The sequence below is a fragment of the Crocuta crocuta genome, unplaced genomic scaffold (assembly GCF_008692635.1).
Source record: "Crocuta crocuta isolate KB4526 unplaced genomic scaffold, BGI_CrCroc_1.0 scaffold273, whole genome shotgun sequence".
Taxonomy (NCBI): Eukaryota; Metazoa; Chordata; class Mammalia; order Carnivora; family Hyaenidae; genus Crocuta; species Crocuta crocuta.
Window position 1 is genome coordinate 517005 of NW_027529425.1, and position 15656 is coordinate 532660.

A 15656-nucleotide genomic window follows, 5' to 3' on the forward strand; every position below is an offset into this window, starting at 1 on the left:
AGAGGGACTGACTGCCTTCTTGGCAGCTCCTCTGTGGGGTGGCCTGCCCTGTCTGAGGGGTGGCACGTGAAGTTTATTCCCACCTTGCCTCACTAGCTGTGGAACCTGGCTGGACAGTCTCCTCTTTGCCAGGTCACCCAAGGAGGGGATGGACCCTACTAGGCGGTGCCGCGGCCCCTTCTGTTGGGCAGCAGGGCATGTTTACTCAAAGGCTCTAGGTCACTTTGGCAGAGTACCTGTCACCCGGGTGCCTCAGGCCCTGCTGCTCCCACTAGATGCAAGCTGCCCATTCCACGTCATGTTCAAGCCCCTGGCCCCAGTGGGATCCCTGTGAGACTTGAAATTAGGAGGCATGATTTCTGCTCACAGATGGTGTGTGGTCTTGTTCATCCTCCCTTGTCCCAGTAGCAATGAGAGGGCCCTGTCATCAGCTGAGCTGTGGCTCTACTCACAGAGGGGCTTCTGGGAGGAGGAGGGCCTGGTGTGTTGTGATTCATGGATGGGCAGAGCCTAAATGCACCTCTTTAGCCCCGGGGGTGTCCATGGGGGAGGAGTCTGAAGCAGTGTGATCAGGAGCAGAGTGAGGGCTATGAGCTGTGGACCACAATCTGAGGATACTGCCTTAGTCTACCTCCAAGTTCTCCTAAATTTCTGTTCTCCCTTCCTTATCGGCCACATCCATCACTGCCCCAGTCCTTTCCCCCTCCTTGACTCCTCACCCTGCTCCTGCTTTCCTGCCAAGATCAGGAGTAAGGCAGAGATGTCTGCTCTCACTACCTCCATACATTGTGATGGAGGTTCTAGCTCAAGGAATAAGGCAAGACAAAGAGATAAAAGTGTTCTGTGTTTTCTTAGAATCTGTATTTACGCATTTGGCTTTCATTCATCACATGGCAATTGTATTAACTTTTTTTTTTAATTGTCTGCATTCTTGATGCTCTGCACCTGTGGCCTTGCGGGCTTGGGGAGAGATGGCCCCTCCCAAGGCTAGCCTATTTTTAGATCTTGGGAAGGGCTTTCCTAAGAGCATGCCTTTCATATGCCAACTAAACCATGGGGCACATACTCTAAAACACCACTTTTATCTAATTCTCACACACCAATCCAGTATTTCCTCTGCCCTGAATCAACCCTGTGCTGGGTGACAGACAACTAGAGATAGCGCTCTCGAATTCATCAAACTGGCCAATCCTAAACTGTTTTCTCTTCCTTAACTTGTCTTGCCAGGGGAAAACATAAAGACTGTGGTCTATGCCTTCTACTCGGTCTTGCCTCTGCTCCCTCTAGTGTTTCCCCATATGACCCTCTATGGCATGCGTTTTCCTTCTCTGCAGGAAATGTGAGTTATAAAAACCTTTCAGTGTCATTACCCTCTCTGTTTCATCACTCAGTCTCTTGTATAAAGTAAAATTCTGTGAGTATAAGATTAAGCCAAAAGGTATCCAGATTGAAAAGGAAGAAGTAAAAACTCTTTATTTACAGATGACTTGATGGTTTATGCAGCAGCTCCAATGGAATCAACAAAAAAAGTAATAGAACTATAAGTGATTTAAGCAAGGTCACAGGAATCAAGAGCAATACACAGAAATCAATTTATTTCCTAATTCTAATGACAAAGAATGGAAGTCAAATGGGAACACCATCACTTACACTGGCTGCAAAAATATGAAATACTTAGGGGTACCTGGGTGGCTCGGTCAGTTAGTTTGAGCCTCAGTTCGTAAGTTTGAGCCTGCTTCAGATTCTGTGCCTCCTTCTCTCTCTGCCCCTCCCCCACTCACACTCTGTCTCTCTCTTTCCAAAATAAATAAACATTAAAAAAATATTTTTAAAAAAAATTTTATGTTTTATTTCTGAGAGAGAGAGAGAGACAACATGAACAGGGGAGGGTCAGAGAGAGAGGGAGACACAGAATCTGAAACAACTCCAGACTCTGGAGCTAGCTGTCAGCACAGAGCCCAATGCGGGGCTCGAATCCACGAACCGTGAGATCATAACCTGAGCCAAAGTCGGTTGCTTGACCGACTGAGCCACCCAGGCACCCCAAAAATATTTTTAAAAAATACCAGGGGTGCCTGGATGGCTCAGTCAGTTGAGCATCTGACTTTAGCTCAGGTCGTGATCTCGTGGGTTGGGCCCCGTATCAGGCTCTGTGCTGACAGCTTTGAGTGTGGAACCTGCCTTGGATTCTGTATCTCCCTCTCTGTCTGTTCCCCACCCCGTTCACACTGTCTCTGTCTCTCAAAATAAATAAATGTTAGAAATAAATATAACAGAAGATGTGCAAGATCCAAACACTGAGAACTAGAAAACACTACTGAGAGAAATTAAAATTAATGAATGGAGATTTCCTACATAAGTATGAACAGTACCAGTGCTGTTCAGATGTCAAATCTCTCCAAATTAATACGGAGATATAACACAATCTTAATCAAAGTCCCTGTAGGCTATTTTGTAGAAATTGGCAGGCAATTCTAAAATTCCTATAGAGGGGCACCTGGGTGGCCCAGTCGCTTAAGCATCCGACTTCAGCTCAGGTTACGATATCATGGGTTGTGAGTTTGAGCCCTGCGTCAGGCTCGGTGCTGATAACTCAGAGCCTGGAGCCTGCTTCCGATTCTGTGTCTCCCCCTCTGTCTGCCCCTCCCCTGCTCATTCTTTGTCTCTCTTTGTCTCTCAATAACAAATGAATATTTAAAAATTTTTTTTAATAAAATAAAATTCCTATAGAAATTCAAAGTACTTAGTATTTAGAATTCCTATAGAAATTCACAATACTCAAGGTGCTATCTCTAGTTGTCTGAAATTAAAGAGCCAAATCGGAGGATTTATGCTACCTGACTTTAAGACTTACTGTAAAGCTACTGTAATCAAGATACATTGGTATCAAGACAAACAGAGCAAAGAAACCAAAACAAGTACAGAAAGAGACCCACGATTATGTGGTCAATTTATTTCTAACAAAGATGTAAAGGCAATTCAGTGGAGAAATAGTCTTTTGAACAACTGGTACTGGAACAACTGGAAACTTATATACAAAAAAGTGAACTTCAATTCGTATTTTGCACTATGTACAAAAATTAAATCACAATGAATCATAAGCCTAACTTTAAGTCCTAAAATTATATAACTCAAGAAAAAAAAAGATAGGAGAAAATCTTTGTGACTTTGGGTTAGGTGCGGATTTCTTATTTTCAACACCAAAAGCATTAAAGAAAATACTGATTGGGGTGCCTGGGTGGCTCAGGCGGTTAGGTGTTGGACTCTTGATTTCAGCTCAAGTCATGATCTCAGGGTCATGGGGTCCAACCCCACATCTTGCTCTGCTCTGAGTGTGGAGCCTGCTTGGGATTCTCTCTCTCTCCTTCCCCCTCTACCCCGCAACTGCTCACTAGTGCACATGCTCTCTCTTTCTAATTTAAAATTAAGTTAAAAAAAGAAAACCATAATGAGATACCATTATATATTTGTTAAATGGCTAAAAAGACTAGTCATACTGTTGGCAAAGATGCAGAGCAACTGGGGACGTAAGGAGGTACAACTATTTGAGCCATTCCTTAAAAAGTGAAACACGCCTACTACATACACATATACATGTACCACATATACATACCGCTGCCAGGTATCACTGTGCTGATCATCAGCAGCAACATCACGTGGGGACTTATGATAATGAAAAGTCTCAGGCCCCAGTCCAGCCTGCCGAAGTTTGAGAACCACTGCCCTGGGGCAAGGACACTGACTTTGAGGACCTGCCTTGTCTGTTACCTTTACTTTTCATGACAATCCTGTGAGATGAAGGAATTTTATTCCCATCCAATTTATTTCCATCCCAAGAAGGAAGACACTAAGGCTCAAACAGGTCACCTCACTCACTCTGGTTCCCTCCACTGGGCAGGCCTGGAGTTTGGGCAACGCTCAGATCTGTGTGCCTTGGGTGCTTGGTGCTTTCCAACATGATTGCCCTTCTTCCCAGCTCCCCCAGGAGTTTAATCTCTCCCATGTCCTCTCTGCTCCCACAGCCCTTCCTAGAGAAGGCCATTCATCAGGCTTCATTCATCAGGCCAGTTGTCAAGGTCTGGGGAAACAAAGGCAACAGGATGTGAACATGAGGTGAGGCAGGAAAATGACCATGGTTCTCTAAAGGACAGGGAAGGAGGAGAAACCAGGGGCCAGATCTTGGTCTCTACCCTTCCCCATAGACTGCCCAGTGCCACTGCTGACATCAACGCTCTGTTTACTTCCTACTGTTTTCTATTCAGAGGACAGGCTCAGAGAGGGTTTATCCTGCCCTGGTTGGGGGCAGGCATGCAGTTAGCCCTCCAGGAATTAGGACCCAGCTGGGAAGAGAAGACTCACCATATGAAGCAAGGAGAGGGAGGCCATAAAGTTAATGTCATCCCCACCTGTTTCAACATTAACTTTATGGCCTCCCTCTCCTTGCGCTGGGTGTTTTGCTTATTTGCTGTATTCTTGATACTTTGACAGGTGGAGCCTCAGTGACCAGGGAGAGACTGCCCCTCTCAGTGCTGGCCAGTTCCTAGAGATGGCAAAGACTTGCCTAGGAGCATGCCTTTCATATGCAAACCAACCCGTCCAGAGCCTAGTTGGGAGCCCGTGCTCCAAACCACCTCTTCTATCTGGTTCTTCTGCTCCAGGAGGGCAAAATTCCTCTACCCCTTTCTCCCCAGGGCAGCCCCTAATCCGTACAACCTGCTGAAATTATTCTCACTGCCCAGTCCTAAGCCAGTTTAACCTGCTTTGCCTTGTCTTTTCCACAGACACTAGACAAAGGCTCCTGCCCTCACTTTCTCTTCACTTCCTCTGCCTTCTGATGGACCTTGGTGCCTCCCCACATGGCCCTGCATGGGATTCCATGACTCTAGTATCTAGGGATCTGTGAATGTAAATTCTTATTTCATAACAATCATTTCTATGTCTTTGTGTCTAACCATGTCTGATTCAAACAAAATAAAATCATGTTTTAAAATTGTAGTTAACTCAAAAAAATAAAATAAAATAAAATAAAATAAAATAAAATAAAATAGGTTTGGTTCCCCAAACCTTTTGAGTTAACTCAAAAAAATAAAATAAAATAAAATAGGTTTGGTTCCCCAAACCACCGGAAGTAGGCAGTCTGTTATGGTCTTGATTTTACAAGAGGAAACTGAGGTCCTGAGTGAGATTATGAGTGTCACTTAAGGTCACATGGGCAGTAAATACCTGCTGTGGTGTTGGGTCTGTGCCTCTCTGCTCACCTCCACTTCCCCATGCAGTGACAACTGTCAACAGTCCCCTGGGCCACACCAGCAGCCAAGGTTTCCCTTTTCTGTGTTGTCTTCTGCTACACACAGAGATGCTTGAGGGCAGACAGAGGCATGGAGCTTTGAGTCCTTGGCACCCGGCATAGTGCACAGGGCAGTGAGTGCTGACTGGTGTGGATGGGAAGAACGCAGAGGTGGGCGTCAGGTGATGATGATCCATGTAGCTTTCTAGTCAGTGGGCAGTGTTTTCTGTGTTACCTCATTGTGTCCTCACTCAGACCCTCTAAGGGGGGTAGTTGTTATCCCCATTTTACAGATGAGAAGACTGAGGCTCAGTGAAGGGAAGGCATTCGCCTAGCAGTCTGACCCTGGGCCTGCCTTCTGTGGAGCCTGCCTCTGTCACATTCACAAGTTTCATTTGTCGTGTGACTGAGACTTCCTCATCTGTCAGCCTCCTCATGGCCGCTGGCTGCATTCCAGCTCCCGATCAACCTGACAAATGCCAACAGAGCTTCCGGGACATAAGAGCAGAGGGCTGAGAACTGGGAGCCACTGGCTGACCCCTGACCTTGCTGTGTTCCTGGGGTGGGAGAAGAGGAAGGACACTCCCAAAGAGACCTTTGTCGCCCTTCCCCTCTGTTTAACAAATAGCTCCCCAGAAGCCCTGGTTCGTAGCATTTGCCGGTTTCCATGGTGCAAAAACTCCCAGAGTTAACTACTAACGTGTGGACCGAGTGTTTGCATCCCCACTGGACCCCCCAAATTTACATGTTGAAGCCCTAAGCTCCAGCGGGGCTGTGCTCAGAGATGGGGCCCCTAAAGAAATAACCAAGGTTAAATGAGTCATGGGGGTGGAGGGCTGATCCTATAGGACTAGTGTCCTTACAGAAAGTGACGGCAGAGTGCTGCTCTCTCTGTCTCCACACGCACACGCCGAGGGAAGGCCTTGTGAACATAGCAAGATAGTGTCACCTACAAGCTACAGGCGGTGACCTCAGGTGCCGAACTTTGATCTCAGACTTCCCAGACTCCAGAACTGAGAGAAATTCCTGCTATTTAACTCACGCAGTCTGTGGCATTTCATTATGGCAGCCTGAGCAGACTAATAATGTGAAGTCACTGAATTTGAGCCAAGAAGAAATGCACGGTGGCAGGTGCTTCTACATTATTCCCGCTGTGCAGATGCAACAGCATAAATAATGTCAACAGCATAGATAATAGTAATACGTGGTAAACTAAGGGAAAGATGAGCTTTCTTCCTTTTTTTAATCCAATTTATTGTAAGGTTATATTTTTTCTTTTAAAGTTTTTCTATGTATGTATGTATGTATGTATTATTTAGAGTGCTCATGATGGAGGGGCAGAGAGGGAGTGAGAGAGAACATCCCTTTAGGCTCTACACGTGTTAGCAGTGTGAAAACCCACACGAGGCTCAAACTCATGAATTTTTATATTGTGACCTGAGCAGAAACTATGAGTTGGATGCGTAACTGACTGAGCTACTCATGTGCCCCAGTTTATATATTTTTCTTGATTAAAAATTTAAAAAAATTTTAATGCTTATTTTTGAGTGAGAGAGACAGAGACAGAGGGCAAGCAGGGGAGGGGCAGAGAGAGAGGGAAACATAGAATCAGAAGCAGGCTAGGGGCTCTGAGCTGTCAGCACAGAGACTGACTCGGGGCTCGAACTCTTGAACCATGAGATCATGACCTGGGCTGAAGTTGGCAGCTTAACTGACTGAGCCACCCAGGCACTTCTCAATTAAAATTTTTTTATTGTGTGGGGTGCTTCGGTGGCTCAGTCGGTTGAACGTCCGACTTCAGCTCAGGTCATGATCTCACGGCTTGTGAGTTCAAGCCCTGCGTTAGGACTCTGTACTGATGGCTCAGAGCCTGAAGCTGCTTTGGATTCTGTGTCTCCCTCCCTCTCTGCTGTTACCTCTCTCTCTCTCACTCTCTGTTTGAAAAATAAATAATAAAACATCACAAATTTTTTTAAATTTTTTGTGATAATGCATACCTAACAAAAACTTACCATTTTAACCATTTTAGGTATACAGTTCAATAACATTATGCACATTTATATTGTTGTGCACAAATTTATTAAAAAAATTTTTTAAATGTTTTATTTATTTCTAAGAGAGAGAACAGGGGAGGGTCAGAGAGAGAGGGAGATACAGAATCTGAAACAGGCTCCAGGCTCTGAGCTAGCTGTCAGCACAGAGCTCAACATGGGGCTCGAACCCACAAACTGTGAGATCATGACCTGAGCCAAAGTCGGATGCTCAACCAACTGAGACACCCAGGGGCCCCAACAAATTTAATTTTTAATTATGGCTATGTTGATAAAGGGCACATAACATTCCCCAAAATTAATAATCCACTCCAGCACATTTCTCTCCTTGGGGTCCTCTCTACCCATGGTCATTAGGTGGCTTAGCAAATTTAGAAGAAAAAGCCATGATATGATCTTGTTTATGTGCATTTCACAGAATTCAAATTTAAGGTGAATTATGATGGACACATAGTCCTCCTCTTTTTTTCCCTTCCTTTATTTGTAATATGTTTTTAGCTGAGCACATGCTTACAAGGCCTGAACTGCCCAATGGATCTCAGCTGAGGTGATGCTTTGGTTCATGTCAGCCCCAAACTTCATGTCATTCCTTGCATGCCACTGGCTCCTGGTATTGATGTGGTTTTGGTTTGAAAGAGCAGACATTTATTCCCTCACAACTCTGGAGGCCAGAAGTCCAAAGTCAATGTGTTGCAGGGTTGTGCCCCCTCCGAAGGCTCTCAGGGAGGATCCTTCCCGCCTGTCCCAGCTTCTGGAGCTCACAGTGGGCTTTGGGGTCCTGGGCCGAGGGAGAAACGATCCAGTCTCTCCCTCCCACATCTGCCTTCCGGCGTGACGACTGGCTTCACCAGATTCCAGGGTCAGACGCAAAGTGGCTGCCGGCCCTGGTGTTCACTGGAGGATAATTACCATGATGAAGTGGTTACCAGTGTATCGTGGACAACACAAGCTGGGACGAGGGTGAGATCCAGGAGGCCCGAGAGAGGGAGCTCGCATCTGAGAAGAGTGAGTGTGGGTGGCGATCCCAGCATGGACCCCGGATGGAAGAGGCTTCTCCAGAGTCCGTGTGATAGCTGCAAACTGGGTTCCCGGGCACACAGCCTGTCACGGGACTTTATTAACTTGTGGTCTCTGTAGAAACGCCATTATTTGGTGCCAACAAGAGGCCAGAGCACAACCAGAGCCCTGTGCCTTATGTCCAAATATATGTTACTGTAACTTGGCAAATAATATCTCTTTGCCCTGAGAAGTGTACCTTCATTATACAAAATTGAGAAATGTGTTTTAATACAAATGAAAGTTAGCAAAACAAAGACAGCTGAACTGATTATTATTACTTGAGCCTGGATGTTCTGTTTTGGGTTGGCGATATTTGCAGATTTAAAAAAAAAAAATTTTAACGTTTATTTATTTTTGAGACAGAGACAGAGCACAAGCTGGGGAGAGGCAGAGAGAGAGAGAGACACACACAGAATCCGAAACAGGCTCCAGGCTCTGAGCTGCCAGCACAGAACCCCACGTGGGGCTTTAACCCACTGACCGTGAGATCATGACCTAAGCTGAAGTTGGACGCTTAACCGACTGAGCCACCCAGGCACCCCTTTATTTGCAGATTTTTAAAGACATGTGGGGGCACTTGAGTGGCTCAGTTGGTTAAGCATCTGTCTTTGGCTTAGGTCATGATCTCACAGTTTGTGGGTTCGAGCCCTGCGTGGGACTCTGTAGAGCCTGGGGCCTGCTTTGATTCTGTGTCTCCCTCTCACTCTGCCCCTCCCCTGCTCACACTCTCTGTCTCTCAAAAATGGATAAATGTTAAAAAAAATCAAAGACATGGAATTCTTTAAGTATTATTTATTTATGTTGTCAAATTTATTTTTTAACTTTTCTCAGTAAAATCACTAAATACATTATAATCATTATTGTCATATAATATGTTTTATATGGGTGGTAATGCCAAATTAGACAACCGTTTTTGAATCATTGTAGTTCTGTGGTTCTGTTGTTTTATCAATTCTAGTTGGAGAAAACTTCTATCTGCTGAGGCAGCAATCAATACCATTCTTAAAGCAATACTTAGATTTGGAAATGTCATACATATTAGCCAACATATTCACATGCTTGGGTGGGGTCACATGTCACAAGTTATCCTTGTTATAGAAAATATGATAAAATGTTTTAGTTTTATGATATAAATTGTTGTCACTTACATTATGATGTTAACCACATTTTATTTTTTTTATTTTTATTTTATTTGAGAGAGAGAGAGAGCATGAGATGGGAAGAGGGACAGAGAGAGAGAGAGAGTGAGAGAGAATCTCAAGCAGGCTCCACACTCAGTGGAGATATGGGGCTAATTCCCAGGACCCTGGGATCATGACCTGAGCCACAATCAAGAGCCAGTCGGTCAACCAACTGAGACACCCATTTTAAATCAACTTTGGTAGCCTGCTTTATGCATATGTCAAACTCACATATGTATTATGCACATATATATACATACACACACACACATATATGCAACGTGTATACATGCACATATGCATATATATAGATATGTACTAAGAATTGTTAAATTTCTGCAGTTGCCATCTGCATAGCATGCTAACCTGTGAGTATCTCTGGGATGATGAATTGGAACATGAAGAAGAGAGAGCGCGAATGTTTGATACAACTAGGAGATAGTTGTGTGTTATACAAAAACTATTGCATTCAAGTTATCTGAGGGCAAGATTTAAAAAATTAGTTTTTCTGTTATTATGTAGCTCCTCTGCCCCTTTCCTCTCCATAGGCCCATGCAAAGACAGTCTCTTATGGCAACAAGGGCACAGCTCCCACCGCTCTGGCCTTGGGTCTAGTACCCCCTGTGTCAGAACATGGGGCAATCTGGGGGGAGAAGCACTTCTCTGGGCCCAGAAGGTGGATAGTCTTGAGATCCCTCTTTATAGGCTCCAGGTTGTGCTGGGACAACGATGAGTGTTAGATTCCCAGATGTTCAGGTGTCTTTTATAAATTCACTTATATGTATCTTTGAGAGAGAGAGAGACAGAGACAGAGACAGAGATAGAGACAGAGACAGAACATGAGCAGAGGAGAGGAAGAGAGAGAGGGAGACAGAGAATCTGAAGCAGGCTCCAGGCTCTGAGCTGTCAGCACAAAGCCTGACTTGGGGCTTGAACCCATGAGATGTAAGATCATGACCTGGGTCGAAGTTGGACACTTAACCAACTGAGCAACCCAGGTGCCCTCCACTTGTATGTTTATATTCAAGACTTTCTGGGAGGGGGCAGGGTGGGATCCTTATTGCCCAACTCCAGGCATGGTGCCTGTCACAGGCTGATAGGCACCCCTTTTCACATAGCTCTCCCTGCCTCCCTCTGAATTCTGGTAACTATTCTTGTCTGGAGATACAACTGCAGACTTGCTGCAGTGGCCTCGGGCCACCGTTCTGTCTCCATAGCGTTCCTATGCCCTGCCCATTCCATCCTCTGTAAAGATTCCTTTAAGTTCTTTCAATTGCCTTCATTTGAGAGCCATCTGTTTCCAGCCAGGACATGCCCTGCTTCACGCCTGGACAAAGGCTTGCAGGGGGTGAATTCGTTGTCAGCAAATGTGTGGTAGATACAAAGGGTGAAGTGCTCAGAGGCTCTCTGTTCTATTTATTTGCAGAAAATTTCTGCTAAGGGGGAAGAGAGCCACAATGCAGGTTGGAAAATGTAGACAGGAAGGATTTTTTTCATTCTTGGACCAGAGATACATGGGATAAGGTAAATCTGACCACTACTGTGACAAGAAATCCCCCAATGCTCGTGGTTTAACACAAGGAAAGTCAGTCTTGGATTGTGTAACCTTCCAATGTGGATGTTCTTGGTTCCAAGGCTCTCCTGGGCGTCTCTGTGGTGTCTCCTGCACTCGGGGACTCAGGGACCCAGGCTCCTTCCATCTTGCAGCTTCACCTCCTATAGTTTTGGAGGCTACTTCCCACGCACCTGGAAGATGGGGAAACAGAGAGCATGGAAGTTTGCATAAAGAGTTTTATATCACTTACTCTGGAGACAATATACACCCTTCTTCCCACACTGCACTGGCCAGAAATCAGTTGTCTGACCCCCACCTGTCTGTGAGAGGGGAAATGTATTTAGATGTGGGACTAGAATTAGGGTGAGGCAGGGGAGGCCCTCACCTCAGATCAAAGCCTTAAGAGGACACCAAAACATTTAGTAGATTTTGAAAGTTTTATGGATGAGTTTGCTCCCAGTAAACTCAGGAAGGTAAAATGACAACAAATTCTGTTTGCAGTATAAATAAAAATATTTAAACTTAAAATAGTTTTGGAGCACCTGGGTGGCTCAGTCGGTTGAGTGTCCAGCTTCGGCTCAGGTCATGATTTCACTGTTCGCGGGTTTGAGCCCCGCGTCGGGTTCTGTGCTGGCAGCTAGCTCAGATCCTGGAGCCTGTTTCAGATTCTGTGTCTCCCTCTCTCTCTGACCCTCCCCTGCTCACACACACATACTCTCTCTCTCTCAGAAATAAAACATTAAAAAAATTTTAAAAAAGAGAATTAACCACTGAAAAACAAATGAAACATGTGTGGAAGGGCCCACATTCTTGTGTGTCCTGAAGGAAAAGGATCTAAGTTTTGAGGAACATTCAGCAGTCTCAATCCCAAACTTTATTTTTTATTCATTTCATTTGTCTTCTTACTTATTAATTTACTTTAAATTTTTAATAAGCTTATTTATTTATTTTGAGAGGGAGAGAGAGAGGGGGGAAGAGAGACTCTTAAGCAGACTCCATGCTGTCAAAGTGGAGCCTGAGGAAGGGCTCAAACTCCCCAACCATGAGATCATGACCTGAGTTGAAATCAAGAGTCAGACTCTTAACTGACTGAGCCACCCAGGAGCCCCTCATTTTTCTTCTTTAATATCAAATGCCTTTAAGACAGGACACTTTTCTCTGCATGCAGCTTTCATTATGTCCAAAGGTATCGTTATGACAGTGTTTTCCTTCTTGTTGCCAAGTAGTTTGTTATTTCTCTTTTAACATTTTTGGTCCAGGAGTTATTTAAGAGTGTGTCTCTTTATTTCCAAACATATGGTTAAGACTGTTTGTCCCATTTAAAAAGGAAGCTCTGGGGCGCCTGGGTAGCTCAGTTGGTTAAGCGCCAACTTCGGCTCAGGTCATGATCTCGCGGTTCATGGGTTCAAGCCCTGCGTCCGGCTCTGTGCTGACAGCTAGCTCAGAGCCAAGAAACTGCTTCAGATTCTGTGTCTCCCTCTCTCTCTGGCCCTCCCCTGCTCACACTGTCTCTCTCTCTCTCTCAGAAATACATAAAACATTAAAAAAAATTTTTTTAAAAAGGAAAGCTCTACCAATCCATGATTCATACACCATACAATTCACTCATTTAAAATATACAGTTCAGTGGTTTTTGTTTTTGGCATGTGACATTGTTAATTTCTAAACCTTGTAAAATATGCATAACATGACATTTTCCATTTTAAACATTTTTAGGGTGCAGTTCAGTGGCATTGCTTATACTCACAATGTTGCACAATGTTGTACCACCATCACCACTATCTATTTATAAAACTTTGCCATTTCTCCAAACGAAAACTTCCTCCAGTAGATATTCAGTTGCCTCTGCACCATTCACTGAAGCAGTGTTTTAGTAGTTACTGTAGGGATTACAACAGATACACTGAACTTTTCACGGTCTAGTTAGAACTCATATTTTGCCATGTCAAGTGAAATGGTAAACCATAGAGGTCCTTTTTGTTGTCATTTCCATATGTGTTAAATCTACAATCATGGAAAACCCACACCAGATAATATTATAATTTTTTGTTTTCAGTAGTCATGTTTATTTAAAGAATTTAAGAGGAGAAAAACAATCTCTCGTGTTTTCTTGGCTAATCATCATTTCTGTTGTTCATCCTACATTATGGAAGTTCCAAGCTTCCCTGTGATGCTGTTTCTTTTCCCTGTGAAATTTCCATTAGCAGGTGGAGTGTTGGCTGTGAAATTTTCCGTACGGGAGAATATCTTGCCTTCTCCATTGCTACAGGATATTTTTGCTAGATAGAGGATTCTGGGTTGACAGCTCTTTCTTGATCGCTTGAAACACGGGTCTTCTCTCTTCTGGCCTCCATGGTTTCCGATGAGGAATTCATCAGAATTCAGGAGAATTGTGATGTGTCTGGACATGATTTTCTTTGAGTTGATCCTGGCAGGCATTCACTGATCTCCTCGTCCTCCTCCTCCTCCTCCTTCTTCTTCTTCTCCTTCTTCTTCACCTTCTTCTTCTTCTCTTAAACACTACTTGTTTTTGTTTTGTTTTACTTGTTTCAAAAATTTTAAATGTTTATTTTTGAGAGAGAAGACAGAGTGGGGGAGGGGCAGAGAGAAACCAGAACACAGAATCTGAAGCGGGCTCTAAGCTCTGAGCTGTCAGCAGAGTGTCACGCAGGGTTTAAACCCACAAACTATGAAATCATGACCTGAACCAGTCAGACACACAACTGACTGAGCCACCCAGGCGCCCTTCACTGATATTCTTAAATCTTTAATTTTATGTCTTTCACTGTATTGGGGAGGTTTTCTAGCCATTGTTCGTTCAAATATTCCTTTCTTCATTGATCTCAATCTCCTCTTCCTCCAGAATTCCAATGACATATATGTTCAATCTTTTCATATTGTCACATGGGTCTCTGGGACATTTTTATTTTTTATTGACTTATTTTTTAATATGACCAATACACTTATTTATTTATTTATTTATTTATTTTTACAAATAGTTTGTTGTCAAGTTGGTTTCCATATAATACCCAGTGCTCATCCCCACAAGGGCCCTCCTCCATGCCCTTCTCTCCCCTTCCTCTACCCTCCAACCCCCATCAGCCCTCAGTTTGTTCTCAGCATTCAAGAGTCTCTCATGGTTTGCTTCTCTCCCCCTCCCCCACTATTTCCTCCCTCCTTCTCCCCCATTGTCCTCTGTTAAGTTCCTCCTAATCCTCCTATACGTGCAAACATATGGTATCTGTCCTTCTCTGCCTGACTTATTTCACTCAGCATAACACCCTCAAGGTCCATCCATGTTGCTACTCATGGCCAGATTTCATTCTTTCTCATTGCCATATAGTATTCCATCATATATATGAACCACATCTTCTTGATCCATTTGTTCGTTGATGGACACTTAGGCTCTTTCCATGATTTGGCTATTGTTGAGAGTGCTGCTATGAACATTGGGGTCCATGTGCCCCTATGCATCAGCACTCCTGCATCCCTTGGGTAAATTCCTAGCAGTGCTATTGCTGAGTCATAGGGGAGTTCTATTGTTAATTTTTTGAGGAACTTCCACACTGTTTTCCAGACGGGCTGCACCAGTTTACATTCCCACCAAGAGTGTAGGAGGGTGCCCATTTCTCCACATCCTCGCCAGCATCTAGAGTTCTCTGATTTGCTTATTTTAGCCACTCTGACTGGCGTGAGGTGGTATCTCAGTGTGGTTTTGATTTGTATTTTCTGGGACATTTTTAAAAATCTTATTTTTCCTGGCTGTGAGGTTGGATAATTTCTTTTGATGTGTTTTTAAAAATTTTTTAAATGTTTATTTATTTTTGAGAGAGAGAGTGACAGAATGTGAGCAGGGGAGGGGCAGAGAGAGAGGGAGACACAGAATCTGAAACAGGCTCCAGGCTCTGAGCTGTCAGCACAGAGCCCGATGCGGGACTTGAACCCAAGAGCCGTGAGATCGTGACCTGAGCCGAAGTTGGACGCCCAACCAACTGAGCCACCCAGATACTCCCCCTTTTGATTTGTTTTTAAGTCTCCTGATTCTTTCCTCTCTCATCTCCATTCTACTACTACTGAAGACTTCCAATTAGCTTTTTGTTTTGGTTATCATATTCGTCAGCTTTAAAATTTCCATTTGACTTTTTAAAATGGCTTTTATTTTCTGCGGAGAAGGTCTATCTTTCCATTCATTTCAAGACTGTTTACCTTTATTTCATGGGGGCAGAGTGATAAAACAGCTACATGAAAGTCTTTGTCTAATCATTCCATTTACTTGATGGGCTGTTGAGATTTTCTGGTTTCCTTGTATGCCAAGTAATTTTGGATTATATCCTGGACATTTTAAGTATTGTTATGCTATGAGATACTGGGTCCTGTTAAAATTCTATGGAGAATGTTGACTTTTCTGTTTTGGCAGACAGCTGAGCTACGTTCAGACCACAGGTCTAAACAACAGACCTTCTGTGGGTTGTGGTTCCAGTGCCATTTAAAAATTTGGCTGCAGTGTGTGGATCTGTCCTGTG